General features: G+C 50.3%; 1 pseudogene; it reads left to right on the top strand.

The window, feature by feature from the left end:
* LOC124990532 (zinc finger and BTB domain-containing protein 14-like) overlaps positions 1-8,265 on the top strand; it is a 31,389-nt pseudogene extending 23,124 nt beyond the window's left edge.
* The last annotated feature ends 6,468 nt before the right edge of the window (positions 8,266-14,733 follow it).

Raw genomic sequence — 14,733 nt, 5'->3', positions numbered from 1 at the left:
CTTAAGGAAAAATGGAATGGCGTCTTTTGCAGGAGAATGGATGGAACCTGAGAACCTCGTGTTCAGTGAAATAAGCCAAACTCGGCAGGTCAAGGGACGTATGTTTTCTCTCATGTGGAAGCTAGAGAGGAACAAGGAAAGGTGTGGGGGGAATCTCATGAAAACTCAAAGGCAGATCAGTAGAGCAGAGCAAATGGCGGGAGAGGGAGAGGAAGTGGACACTGGGGAAGGATATCGGCCAAGCTGTATGGTTATATCGTGGGAAATAAAGCTGGATTTACCCCCAAGTTAGAAGGCGACCCAGGTGCAGTGACAGAGGCACGGGTCCCAGAGGCACACGGCAGGCGGCGCCTCCCTGGGCTGGAGGCCGCCTGGGCACCGGGCGCAGCGGACCCTGTACACCGGCACCTGCGGGTGAGCCCAGGGCGGGCGAGCTGCGGGCAAGCGTGGGAAACCCCTGCCTTGGCCGCCGCCAGCAGGGAGCGGAGGAGCTGTTCTCCACGCTGCCCGCGCCCAGACCCCTCCAGCAGCAGCCTGGGTCCAGCGGCAGAGGGTCCGGGCCCCACGCCACGTGCTGGGCCGAGTCCGCGCACGCCGACTGCCCTGCATGCGCTGCTGCGCGGCGGCACTGCGGCTGGTGCAGACCAGAGGGGGACCTTCTCCTCGCCCATTTGACTTTCTTCAGGTGTCGGATGGGGTGGGCGGGACACGGCTGGCCCGGTGCCCTGTGTCCCTGGTGTCCCCTCGGCTCGCTGGACATATTTGCAGATGTGAAACCGCCAATTTCCTTGGCTCTGGTGGTTTCCGAGCGCTGTGCCTCAGGGCGCTGCCCCACCTGAGCGGGGTTCGGTGTTTGTCCGGGGTCCCGCCTTAGGAACTCAGGTGGATCCAGCTGGGCTCAGGATGGCGTTACACTCTGGCAGTTCCTCCCCCACGTGAGCTTCGCGTGGGGCGATGGAGACTCATTCTCACGGGGAGCTGGGTCCTGGTGGCCGTCTTGGTGGGGAAACCTGGCGGTGGCCCCATGGGGCAGGGGGTAAGTGGGCAGGAGCCTTGGGAAGCTGGCCCTTCAGGAAGACGTTTGCCCACCCACCACCCTAAGTGGCCTGCGTTATTTCCATCCTGTGCTCCTTCCCCAAATTCCCCTTGCACTTGCCCTTCTCCTTCATGTTTCTACGCCTGATTCCTGCTTTTTGCTAGATATTATTTATTTTTAGATATTGCAACAAGCTATGTCAATACATGGGTCTGGGAAAGGGTGCAAGGTTAAAGGGAACACCTGTTCTTAATGCCAGATCCAGTGGAGTTCTGCTTACCATGTCGGGTCTCAAACTACAGGGCCATTTCAGGGCTTTAATGACTGCTGACCCCAGAGAGCAAGTGCTGTTGGCTACTTGGCTGTCCCCCAGAAGCAGGAGTCCTTACTCATCCACCTGGAAACAACCTCCCCACGTGGCCCGTTGCTTCTCCTGCTGAGGGGACAGTTTCCAGGATCTTCTCACTGCTCTCTCCTTTGAGGAAAGCACAGAGACTGGGACACAGACAGCTTTAATGACCAGCTTAAGCCAACACAGCTGGTAGGTGGACAGGCTGAGATGTGGTTGGTTCTGTAGGACCCACAGCCTCCTCGCCAGCCCACCCGCCCCCTGGGAGGCCCCTCGGGGGTGTGTGTGCTTCCTGCTGCAGGGGGCAGGTGGCCGAGTTCCAGAGCATTTGCACCCACCCTCCTGCCTGCTTCCTGTGGTGCCCTTATGGAGCCACGCCCAGGTCTCCCCACTGCGCGACGGCCGCCAGTGCTTTCTTCCCCGAGCTCCTCTATAGGAATCCAACTCCCCGCGTGACCGAGTGTCACCCAGGAAGCCCTGAGGGGAAGGAACTGCTGGAGGGTGCTGCCCAGCTTCTGCTGTCATGTCTGTCCTTGGTCAGTGGGCCCTCTGTCCTGGTGCAGGGTAAGGCACGTGTGGAGGCCATCAGACAGAAGCAGGAACACCAAGCGAGGCGTCAGACAGGAAAGTCCAGCTGTACAGAATTTTTTTCCAGAATTTATGTTGCTCTGAAATTTTCCAGTGCTTTATGAAGACCTTCATTTCAAGAGCACCACATTTGAAAATATCTGAATCACAGAATCAATAGAAGATAACTTTGGAAAAGTTTCAGGAAATTCTTTGTAATTTCATCAAACCAAATTTTCTTAACATAAAGAGGCCAAAAAAGAATTGGGTCCATGTTCACTTGCAAAGCAATAGGAAAAATTCAACCCACTTGTCTTCCGAGCGGTACCATCGGGTAGGCAGGAACTAACTGCTGTAAAGCCTTCTCTGTGCTCACAGGGGACCCACCCATCCTACCCAACTCTCCACAGGAGTCCATGCTAACAGGACCATGGCAACCAAGTGCTACCTGCTGCTCTATGGCCACAGGTCTCCCACCCCCGTCTTCTAGGGTCGAAGAATCTCTCACCTGTGGAGGATCCTGCTGACCACATCAGTTGGCAGATGGAGGCTCAGACCCTGGGAACAGATTCCGGATCCTGACAGGTGGAAGAAGATGCAAGACACAATTGGGAGAGTAGACGTGCTTTATTTGGAGGCGGCAGCAGCCCTTAGCCAGCTGCCAGCCCCAGCCATCAGCTCCCCATGTTGGAAGAAGTGCATCCCAAGTGTTGGTTCAGTACAAGAGACTCAAGAGTGGAAGATTTTTTAGCTGGAGAGGTATTGAAACTTTATGTTTATTCTCCTGCAGCAACAGAAGACTGGAACCCATTGTCCACCTGGTGGTCACAAGCATCCTTTGGGTGTTCACAGCTTAGAGAATAGCTAAATGCTGATGTGTATACTGCAACTGTGGTTTCTGAATGTTCAGACTAGGGAGATGTCAGAACAGGAGGGTTCCAGAGATGCACCTGGAGGTGAAGCTCAATGAGAAAGGCAGCATTCCAAGGGAACAAACAAGTCTTGCTGTTTCTCGTGACTGTTGATTCTCATTCTGTTTTCCCCTGAGCTAGATGACTCATGTGGATATGTAATCTACAAACATCGAAGACGCAAAATTGTAGGGTCTGAATTATGTTAGAAACTAGGGTCTGTAAACTCCTGACTCACAGGAAGCATGCATGTGGTGGGATTGGTATGATTGTCTGCTCCCCATCGCCCTCAGGTGGCTGCCGTCTGAACAGCATCTGAAGATTCCTAACATTCAAACGAGTTGAAGCAAGGATAAGTCAGAATGAGGTCTGGTCCATTAATCCTCTACTCCAAAAACCATCACGTCACTCACGAGAGAACCACATTCTGATTCAGAGAACCTGGGAGGAGCCCTTCCAGGGCAGAAGAGTGTCAATCATGGACCTCAGAAACTGTTACTTCCAAGGAGCTCAAGCTTCGTGTATTATGTTTTAAGAACAGTTTATACTCCAGTGCATTGTCAAATAGAAAAAAACCACAGGAAATTATCTGGGTGTGGTCAGGGCAAGAAGGAACAAGTGTCTTACCAGTACCATTATCCCAGGTGGCTGCAGGCCCCCAAATATGCCTACCTGAGGGCACAGACCCCACTAAGACAACCCAGCAAGGCACCAAACAAGCAAATAACCGCAGCAAATCCAAAAGGGGATGCCAGTATCCACAACTGCTATCATTTAACACCTAAAATAACCAGCTGCAGCAAACACCATGAAGCATGCAAAGAAACAAGAAAGTATGCCCCATACTCTGGGGATAAGAGCAGAATCTGCCTGTGATAGTGGCCCGTGGAGGACTTGCAGAGAGAAGGACTCCGAAGTGGCCATTGCAAACACACATGCGGACCCAGAGGAACATGCCTGAGGAGGCAGAGGGAACCACAGTGACCACGCTGCATCACACGAGACGGAAGCACGCAAAGAGTGACCACGCTGCATCACACGAGATGGAAGCACACAAAGGTGCAGGCACAGATCTGGAGCTAGATCACAACAAAGTCTAAACCACGGTGACCACGCTGCATCACACGAGACGGAAGCACACAAAGGTGCAAGCACAGATCTGGAGCTAAATCACAACAAAGTCTAAACCTCGCCAAGGATGCAGCAGTAGATTTGAGGAGATGGAGAACGAGCAAGTCAGCTTGGAGCAAAATTGATAGATGCTGTGTAGCCTTAGAGGAGAAAGAGACCGAAAACCAACCAACAGCACCTCAGAGGAACACGGAACAGGGCCAAGGAGACAGAGGGACCAGAGAAATTGTATCAATAATGACTGAAAAATCCTGGAGTAAGGACGAGGCCACAGGAGGAACTTCAAGGAGTCACAAGGTGGGGAGAAGATGTGTCATTGCTTAATGATTAGACTCTGGCAGGCAGGGGTGGTGGGCACCTCAGTCCTGAAGACCCTAACCCAGCAGGCCGGCTGGAGAGCACACCCTCCTCCTTTCTTCTTCTCTGGGTTCTCTCTGTCTTGGATACCACCCCCAACATGGTTTCTCTGATCGTCACCACTTCATCCATCCTTCACAAGTTTGGCCTACACGTAGATCTAAAAAGTCAAGTTTTTTCAAGTTTTGATCTTGTGACCCCTGCTTGGGATCCTTTGCAGTTGTCTCATCTTCAGGATTGCTCCACATGCAAGGTAGTGCCTGGTGCTGCCTGGCCTCATCGTGGACAGCTTCCCACTATGCACTGACCTCAGTTCCAGAATCACTGCCATCAACTAGAGCTCCACCCTGCACCCACGCTTTTCTCTCAGCCCAGCCCACCCATGAAGATCTTTAAACCATTAATGGTTGTGCTTACTTAGGATACCTGCATTATAGAGCAAAATGAAATATATCATGTCTAATTCTCACAGTGACTGTGCAAGAAGGTCTCTTTACCACCGAGTGCAGAGCAAAAGGCTCACCTCCCAGAAGGCTGTGCAGAGGGAGAGAAGCAGAAACAGTTGGAGCTCAGCTTTAAATGATTGCATTGCTCCTCAGCTTCATCTTGCTGTCAACTGTTAACTAGTTAATCCTCGCTCCCCCTTCAAAGCTCAGCTCATGCATGGTCTCTCAGGAGATTTCTGTCAGGGGAAGGGGAAGGCTCAGGTCTGGAAGCAAGGTTTGAGAATCTGGCAGTTGAAAAAAAAAGTGTGAGGCAGAATGGAAATACTGGTCATCCTTTATTCAGAGGTGGCCACAGTCCTTTACAGTCCTCCTGAGCCATTTCCATAGGCCTTTTTTATATGAAGGCTGAACACAGAATGCACAATGCCAACAGGTATCATCAGTGGGCACAAGCTCACAGGCAGGTGTTTATGACCTTGAGTACATATGCTGAAGCAGGTGTTCATGATCTTGGCCACACCCTGACCGTGGCATAACAGACTCATGATCTCAGTCACACACTGAAAGCATAACTTAGCTTGCTGGAGGCCTTGGTAATGGAGCCTAACTACAACCATCTGGGGCCTGCCTTACACCTTCTCTCCCCATGGACTCAGCTTTTGAGGTTTCTCCTGCTATGCAGTCCTCATTGGGAAATGATGGAACTGAGCCGCCTGCTGCGGGAACCCCCATGCCTGACGGGCAGCATGCACCCTTGCACCTGAGCTTGTAGGGCCTTCACCCTCTTGCTGGTCCCATCTCATGGTGAGTCACCTGGCGTCCAGTGCGCTCTGTCCTTAGCACACCTGGCCCGCCGCCTGTATGCGGTGAGTTCTGTGGCCCTGGGTCCAGTGCGCTCTGTCCTTAGCACATCTGGCCCGCCGCCTGTATGCGGTGAGTTCTGTGGCCCTGGGTCCGGTGCGCTCTGTCCTTAGCACATCTGGCCCGCCGCCTGTATGCGGTGAGTTCTGTGGCCCTGGGTCCGGTGCGCTCTGTCCTTAGCGCACCTGGCCCGCCGCCTGTATGCGGTGAGTTCTGTGGCCCTGGGTCCGGTGCGCTCTGTCCTTAGCGCACCTGGCCCGCCGCCTGTATGCGGTGAGTTCTGTGGCCCTGGGTCCGGTGCGCTCTGTCCTTAGCGCACCTGGCCCGCCGCCTGTATGCGGTGAGTTCTGTGGCCCTGGGTCCGGTGCGCTCTGTCCTTAGCGCACCTGGCCCGCCGCCTGTATGCAGTGAGTTCTGTGGCCCTGGGTCCGGTGCGCTCTGTCCTTGGCGCACCTGGCCCGCCGCCTGTATGCGGTGAGTTCTGTGGCCCTGGGTCCGGTGCGCTCTGTCCTTGGCGCACCTGGCCCGCCGCCTGTATGCGGTGAGTTCTGTCGCCCTGGGGACTCTGGCCCAGGCCCATGTTCAGTCACTGGGTCACCCTAGTACACTCGGCCCAGCACCTACCTGCAATCATCCAGGCTGCAGGTAGCTGGACTACCTTTGGTGCCCCAGTGGACTCCCTGGCCCCATCCCCCTGTGGAATGTCTAGGACCACCCTGGGTGCCTCTGACCCAGGCCTATGTGCAATCAGCTGGACCATCCTTGGTGTTCCTGGCCCAGTACCTGCATTGCAATCAGCTGAACTTCAGTTAGCTGCACTACCCTTGGTGCCTCTGGCCCCTTGCCCCCTTGGGGTCTGTTGGATGGCTCTGCACCCCATGGGGTCTGTGGGACCATCCTGTCCTCTGGCCCAGCACCTTCTGATAGTCGGCTGGACTCCAGTTAGCTGTTCTACCCTTGCACTTCTCACCCAGCACTTAGGCACACCAGCTGAATGACCCTTGGTGCCTGGCACAGTGTCACCCACCATCTTGTTAAGATGGAAAGGGGCATCTTGCGGGTTCTCTGCTGTGAAAGCTGGCAGCACACTTTCCCCAGCTTGCACCGCGCGTGCACGGGGAAGTGGGGAGCGGTGGGGTGTTCACAGCTGGCTAGGCATTCTGTGCTTGCACAGAAGGAGGGCTGCTATGATTTCCCTCACGCTACCGTCTTCCTAACCTCAACAAAACAGAACAAAACTCTGCCACCCACTGTGCCCCACACCCAGCATCCATTCCAGGCTGGCCTGCAAGCCTAAGAGCGTGCAGGGAGCTCACGGGAAGTGTCTGAGGCTGTGCCACGCTACAGGTCTGGTGTGCTCCTGATCAGAGATATTCTGAGCTGGAGATTTTGGTGTTTAAGGCATTAAAATAATTGCCTGACTTGTTCGTGGAGTTTTTCATCAGTATTTCTGAAACCATTAGATATAATTATGCTAATCATAAAACTGTTTCTGAAACACTAAACGAGCATTGCCTGGAAGGAGAATTTTGTGATGTTGCTATCGTGGTTGAAGATGTGAAATTCAGAGCACGCAGATGTGTTCTCACTGCCTGCATCACCTACTTTAGAAAGCTTTTCAAGAATTTTGAGGTCGGTAGCTCTTCCATAATAGAGACAGATTGTCTTTGTTCTGATACATTTGAAGAGGTCATGTACACAGTTAAATTTCCTTAACAAAGGAAGAAATTAACTTAATAATATTATTGGTTCAGAGTATCGGTATCAGATTTTTGGATAAACTGTTCTCAGAAGCAAGATGTATCTGGTCCCAATGAAAATAAGGGTCAATGAAAGAGTAAACATTGCCCCAAAATGAATCACTCCATTGGAGATGCTGCTGACACTCAGGATGATGACGTGGAGGAAATCAGGATCAGGATGACAGTCCTATGACACAGTAGAAGCCCCCTGCTCCCAGGTCAGGAGGTCAGCAAGTCATCTGCTACTACGCTCAGGGTTCAGGAAGCAACTTTGAGCTGGGGAGTGAGGAAGTTTGAAAAGTAAATTGCTGCGACCAGGAAGCCAGATCCATGGACACTACAGAGTTCACAGATTTGGGGTCCCAGATCTCTCAAGCCTTAACACGTAGTGAGGGAATGAATGAGGTGAAGATGGACAGATGCCAGGCTGGACAGCAGCCACCGGGCCTGAAGTCTGAGTGTTTGCTTTACAGTCACCATCAGGAGCAGACTGCCTGTCAAGCATGTGCTAAGACGTTTTTTGATGAAGGCAGACGGAGGAAGCATGAGAAACTCCACACAGCAGACAGGCCATTTGTTTGTGAAATAGTACAAAATGGTCCACTGCACAGACCCACCTGAAAGAACACCTAAAATTCCACGCAGGGATAGGCCCTGTAGTTGCGAGGTGTGGGAGAACCGTTCGTTTGAGCCCCGACTTAGAGAAGCAGGAGACAGTTCACAGTAGCGGAAGACTCTGGCATGCCACGTGTCCACAGAGGCTTCAGACCACGTGCCTCCGTCAGGAGACTCCGAGGGAAAAGGCCTGGGTGTGGGTCTCCTACACCAGGCATCTGCCAAGGCCTGCAGTCAGGGAGGGAATTAGGCCACCCCTGCCACCCAGAGCCGGCCCAACAGTGGTAGCCGGCGGCCCTGGCCGTGGAAGGACAGCAGCCTGCAGTCAGAGGTGGCGGACAGGAGCGCTGCACCCGGGAAGCCCCGAGAGACAGTGCTGAACACGACCAGCAAATGCCAATCGCTGTGTCTTCGTGGAAACAAGTGAAGCGCGTCCTTGGTGGACATGAGGCACTGGCTGGTTGGGTGTTTTTAAAACTTGTCAAGGACACGACATTCCTACCTGCTGACCCGTTTCACTGTCCTGTCTGGTGTCTGCTGGTGTTGCCAGTGAGCGCCCCTCCCCTTCTGTTCTATGATTTTGATTTGAGGATTCCTGAGTCCAGTTTAGAAGTGGGAGACTTCTGTCCTGTTCATGACCCTCTGCTTGAACACCGTGCAGGCACTGCACGGAGCAGTAATCCAGTAAACGATTTCTCAATCATCACAATTATATGCAACTTATAGTTGGAATAGCAGTTAATAATTTAATGAACATTCTTCCTATAGACCCAGAAAATGCTGGGGGGTGGTTGACCAAGAACACTGTGCAAGAGTGAAACCAAGTTCTGGAAATGCATAATGGCACTAGATTTATAATTGGTTATTCTTTCTGTCACTGTTTTTGTGGACAAGTAATAGTTGCTTTGCTGAAGTGTTTTTCATCCATTTTGATTGCCACACACCTGCACCAAAGGCCGTGGTCACACATCTTACCTCATCCTGTGAACCCACCCGGATGCTGGGGCTGGGCGGGTGTCACAGGTTCCTCTTCCTGGGGTGCCGTCCCTCTGCACCAGGGGTTGGTGGAGTAGACCAGTGGTGAAGGCTCTCGAGGCAAAGTCCTCACCTGTGCAGCAGTTCCAAGACCTGCTAGAGCAAAGTAATTCTTAATGGATTTTGAAATCGGACTTGTATTTGGGTTCAAAATCAGGACAAGAAGCATTTGTGTAACTTAGTGGGATGTCACCAAGCTTTCAGGCTCTCTCTGTGGCACGTGATCCATCCATAAAGGAAACGCGATATGCTTACTTAAACTGATAGATCTAAAAATCCTCTAAGTGTGTAAATACTAATGTTGGCCTTATGTATTTCAAGTAAGAGCAGACGACTGTACCTTTTTTTTTGCACATTGGATTAAAGTAACTTCCATGAGCAACAAACATCAGAGTGCTTTTAACCAATATTAAAGATTATCAGACCAAATATTTTTTTGAAGTATATTGCATCACTGGGTAGAGTTTAAATAGGAGTTGATTGCATCTTCATAGTTGTAAATCAGAATCATAAACTGTTTCAGATTTGGTGTTCTAAATGTTTTTTAAACCATTTCCTTAGAAGTATATTGAAATGCCAATGATAGTTTGAATTTTGTTCTGTAAGAAAGTATTAGTCTATTATTTTAGAATATATGCAATTGTAGAAAATGCCAACTTTCGAAATTCATGATTGGTTCCTAGAAATTTTTTAATACATTAAAGTAATTTCATTTCACAGCCTGTTACACTAACACCTATAATGACTATTGTGGGAGAAACTTTTATTTTTTAAATTGGTATATATGTATGCCCAAGATTGTATGATGATGATGCTACTTTAAAAGAAATTATTTATTGGTAAAAATAAATTAAAAAAATAAAATTTTCAAGTTAGTTTAAAATTCAATTAATTTATTTTTAAAAATTTAAAAAATGAAAGGGGCATCTTGGTTTTTCCAAAGTGGGATGGTTTTAGGGGTGGGTGTGGGTGCTAGAGATGTGAGGGGTGAGCTTTGTCCAGTCCTGGGCTTTCTGGGCTCCAGGATGTCCATGATTAAGTCTCTAGAACATGAAATCTGGAGGACAAATACTTAAAAGAGAGCACTAATCATTCAGATCAAGGCATGGGATGGTGAGCTCTATTTTAGCTTGAATTACCAAAATTAAGATGTGGGATATTAAGAATTTCATAGTTTATACACCAGGACTCAGCAATGGCATAGCTCTTCCGCAATTCTGAGGAAATTAATTAACAATATGCAGCCTCAGAACACCGTCGCTGCTTTGGGGAAAGAGAATGAAAAGCTGCTGCACTGGGCTGATCTGCAGGGCACCGAGGCCTCCTCCAGGTTCTCCCTGCAGGCTCCCCTGGGAAGATGCAGACCTGGGCTTTGTCCCCTGTGTTGTCCTGAGTTTACCATCCAAGTCTACAGGTGTTTCCATGCAGAACCCACTTTCCCCTACTGTGGGGCATAAAGGTCAGGTCAGGACAGGTGACCCCGAGCCTGGGGCAGGTCAGAGAGCCCCTGGACCCCTGGCATGGTGCACGGCAGTCCTGCTCTTCATCCGCCCACTGAAGCACATCGTGAGTCCTCAGAGCACTTGTCTGCTGTGCACGGGACGTCTGTACGCAGTTGCATGCTGTATTTAGACATTTTTTCAAGACCTACATTTTCAAGGTAATTGTCTAAATTCTTAGGATTCTGTTGGCTCATATGGTGAGCTCATGCTTAACTTTGGAAAAAAAACCGTTGAGCTTTGAAAAGTGGTGAACTGTCCTGCGCTCCCCCAGCAGAGTGAGAGCTCTGGTTCCACACGCTGCAGTGGACACCGCGTGGAGAAGCTGCCCCCTCGTGCTCCACGGCAGGCCGGCACGCAGGGCGGGCTGCTCCCCTCATGTCAGGCCATGGTAGGAAGTGCTTTCTATGATTTTTTTTTTGGCCATCTGCATGTCTTTTGTGAGCTGTCTCTTCCGATCTTTTCCTGTTTTCAGTTGGATTGTTTTCCTATTGTTGAGTCTTATGCTATATTTAGGCTACAAGTTCACATTGGATATGTATTTTCCAAATATTTTCACCAGTCTGTGGTTGATCTTTTTTCCCTTAATACGTTTTTTCACAGAGTCAACCAACCTTCCTTCCTTCCTTTTTTATTTTTCTTTTTTTTAACCACCCAGCTACATCCCCAGCCTTTTTTTTTTTTTTTTTTTTTTTTTTTTTTTTTTGGCAGGGTCTCACTAAGTTACTTAGTTGCTCAGGCTGGCTTTGAATTTGCAATCCTCCTGCCTCAGCCTCCTGAGCTGCTGAGATTACAGGTGTGTGCCACCGTGCTCAGAGAAAACTTCACTAAAAAAAAAAAAAAAAAAAAAATTGGTATCATTCCCGGGGGATACATGCCAAATCCACTTTTAATTCTGAGACAGTGTCTTGCTAAATTGCCACAGACTCTATAGTAGCTGGAATCATAGGCATGCGCCACCATGCACAGTGATATTTTCAATTTTAATACAATCCACATCATCAATTTTTTTCATGAATTTGTTTTGGAGCTGTATTTGAAACTCGTCATGAAATGCGGTCATGCATATTTTCTTCTAGACTTTTTATAGTTTCACATTCTAAATGTAAGTCTGCACTGTTTTAGGGGGTTTTGTGAACCTTACTGTTTTCCCACCCCATTTTCCCTCCTAGGGTTCCGGATGCTCCAGCACCATCTGTGCCGCAGAGACTCCTTTCTCGGCCGAGGTCTCTGTGTGAGGCGGGTATGCAGGGCTCTGCACTCACCTCCATCTGTCTGTCTGTGTGTTCCTGCACAGCATCACCTTTCCTCCCTCCTTTGGCTTTCTGACGGGTGCTGGGGTCCGCGTGTGAGTTCTTTGCCCTTCTGCAGTCATTGTCACCTGTTCCCGGTTCAGAAACAGTTTGCTGGAAATTTGGTGTGATTGCACCAAATCTGCAGATCAAATTGCAGAGAAGTTCATCTCAACTGAACAAGGTATGTCTCTGCATTTATTTATATTTTGTTTGATTTCTTTAAATTGTGTTCCAAGATTTTCTCAAAGTGTAATTGTAATTTAAAACTTATTTTAAATTTTTGGGGTGCAATTGTAAGTGGTATTGTTAAATTTTTCTTATAGTTTTCAAATTCCAGTTTTTCTCATACATTCTTGCTTATATATAAAAAAACTGAAGTACTTTTGCCTGTTGGCCATGTATTTTGCTACCTTTAGCCATTCTGATAAAAAATGAAATGGCGAACTCTATTGTTTGATTTTTACAATTATGCCTGGAAAAATCAGAACCATGAATTTCAGAGCCTCACCGGGACTGCCACATGGGGGCGCAAGGCACCAGGGAGCAATGGTCACTGTGTCGATCTTTTTCAGATCCCCTTGATTCATCTGCCTGCCAGGGGTGGGTGTCCTGTGCCCACAGCAAATTTCCTTCTGCTCAGGACTTATCTGGGGAAATGCCGTGGCTGAGGACACCTGGAGGCCGTGTTCACAGCGAGGTGACCTAACCTAAACCTTAGAACCTACCCTGATCCTAACCTTTGGGGACTGCGAAGGGAGAGACCACCCTTGACCCACCTTGGGACCATGATTAAGAGCTTCCTCCTCCTTTGGACCCACACAGGGAGATGCCTTGGCTAGGGACACCTGGGGGCCATGTCTCTCTGGCACCACTGTGGCTTTGGGATAACTGAAACCCATCTGAGGAAAAGGTGAGAAGAATGAGAAACCCTCTTGCCCAGTGCCCCACCCCCTGAGGAGGAAGCTCGGCCATGCTCTTTGCTTTCCTAAGTGATAGTCTGGCAGGACTTGGTCTCACACTGGTGTCCCTTGTCGAGGCCTTGGCTGCTCACATAGCGTGCTACAGTACTTTTTATGGATTGAGACTGTTTCTGGGAGAAATCCCAGGACACTGAAAGGAAAAGCACTGAGGCACAGACTCAGGGTGCTGCAGGGAAGGCGTGGGGGTTCCAGCTCCTGGGGCCTCATGGGCCTGAGGGCAGTACCTCATCTGCCTCATTATTTGCTTTTATTTCTGTTTTTATGGCTCACTCTTTTCAGTTTTAAAGTACTTGAAAAATTCTGAGAAGTCGATGTATCAATGTGATAATGACATTGTGGCTGCATTAGAGTTCGGTGGCCTGGGGGAAAGGGGAGGATACTGAAGGCTGGGCCCAAACCTTGACCTCCCCTAAAATTAGTCCTAAATGACAATGAGCAAGATTTGAGTACTCATCCCTCAGGGTCTGATTTCAACCTGTACAACGAGCCCCTGACGGCCAAAACCGCAGTGCTCCGCTCCCAAGGACCACATCATCCTCATTGTGCCCTGTAAAACCAGAATCCCCTCTGTAAGTGGCGACCATTTTCCCATCAGGAAAATGGGTCCCAGTGGTGCCTGAGTCCGCAAAGGAATGCAGGCTTCTCTGAATCTGTTGAGGTCTGCTTCCCGTCGCATTGCACTTACTATTGGGGTCCAGGACCAGGAAACGGGTATATGGCAACATGTACCATTCCCTGTCTCCCCGAAACCCATTCCCCTTCCCGTGAAGTGAAAAGACTGCTGGGACCTGGGAAGTGACCGCTGAAGCGTCCGGCACCCCCAAGGATCTCTGAGGTCGGGGGAACCCCAGCCACGGCTCACGCGGCCACGGCTGAATCCCCAGACGGACTGCTCTCCCCACCTCCCTCCCCACCCTACAGAAAGAGACCCTCCACACCCTGCGAGTCCACATTGCCTGAACGGCTGCCGGTACGTGACCTGTAACCCTCCCTACACTGGGCTAGGTTTTTGCGGCCTATGGTACACGGCCGGTGCAAGGTGGAGTCCTTTATTGGTGCTGTAGGCATCTTCTTTCTGACCCCTTGGCTCCTCCTCCCCACTCCCTCCTTCCCCACACCTTCAGACCTCGGGATCAGCGGCCCCTTTGCCATTTTGTTCGTGCATCCAACGCTGGCCTTTAAATTCTCCAGAGGTAAAACTCTGCCTCTCTCCTCCCGTCTGTCTGGTCTCTAGCAGATGGGCACCCTGCCCTGAGACCCACGCCTTTTGGCCCATGGGACCTGGAGGGTCTCCCCACCATTGAAATTGGGGTGAAGACGTTCCCCTATTTCTGGTGGCACTGTCCAGCTAGTTGTCAGAAAGAATCCAGGGAACGCTTTGGTTTCAGTGTGACACCTGACCACTCCACCCCAACATGGGAATCGGTCAGTTCCACGGGACACCTCTTCAGGCTGTCTCATTAAAAATTTTAATACGCTTTACTCCCAAACTCACCTGAAAATCAAACGCCTCATTAAGTTCAGGACTAAAATTAGGCCACAATCCACATTGTGTTATAGGGATAGGGTCAGGATCAGGGTTTAGGGTCAGGGTCAGGGTCGGGGTCAGGGTCAGGGTCGGGGTCGGGGTCGGGTTAGGGTTAGGGTTAGGGTTAGGGTTAGGGTTTAGGGTTAGGGTTAGGGTTAGGGTTAGGGTTAGGGTTAGGGTTAGGGTTTAGGGTTAGGGTTAGGGTTAGGGTTAGGGTTAGGGTGAGGGTTAGGGTTAGGGTTAGGGTGAGGGTTAGGGTTAGGGTGAGGGTTAGGGTTAGGGTTAGGGTTAGGGTGAGGGTTAGGGTTAGGGTGAGGGTGAGGGTTAGGGTTAGGGTTAGGGTGAGGGTTAGGGTTAGGGTTAGGGTTAGGGTTAGGTGGG

This window comes from Sciurus carolinensis, chromosome 8, assembly GCF_902686445.1.
Source record: "Sciurus carolinensis chromosome 8, mSciCar1.2, whole genome shotgun sequence".
Lineage (NCBI taxonomy): Eukaryota > Metazoa > Chordata > Mammalia > Rodentia > Sciuridae > Sciurus > Sciurus carolinensis.
The sequence above is the reverse complement of the archived record's forward strand: the minus strand, read 5'-3'. Positions and strand labels throughout refer to the sequence as shown.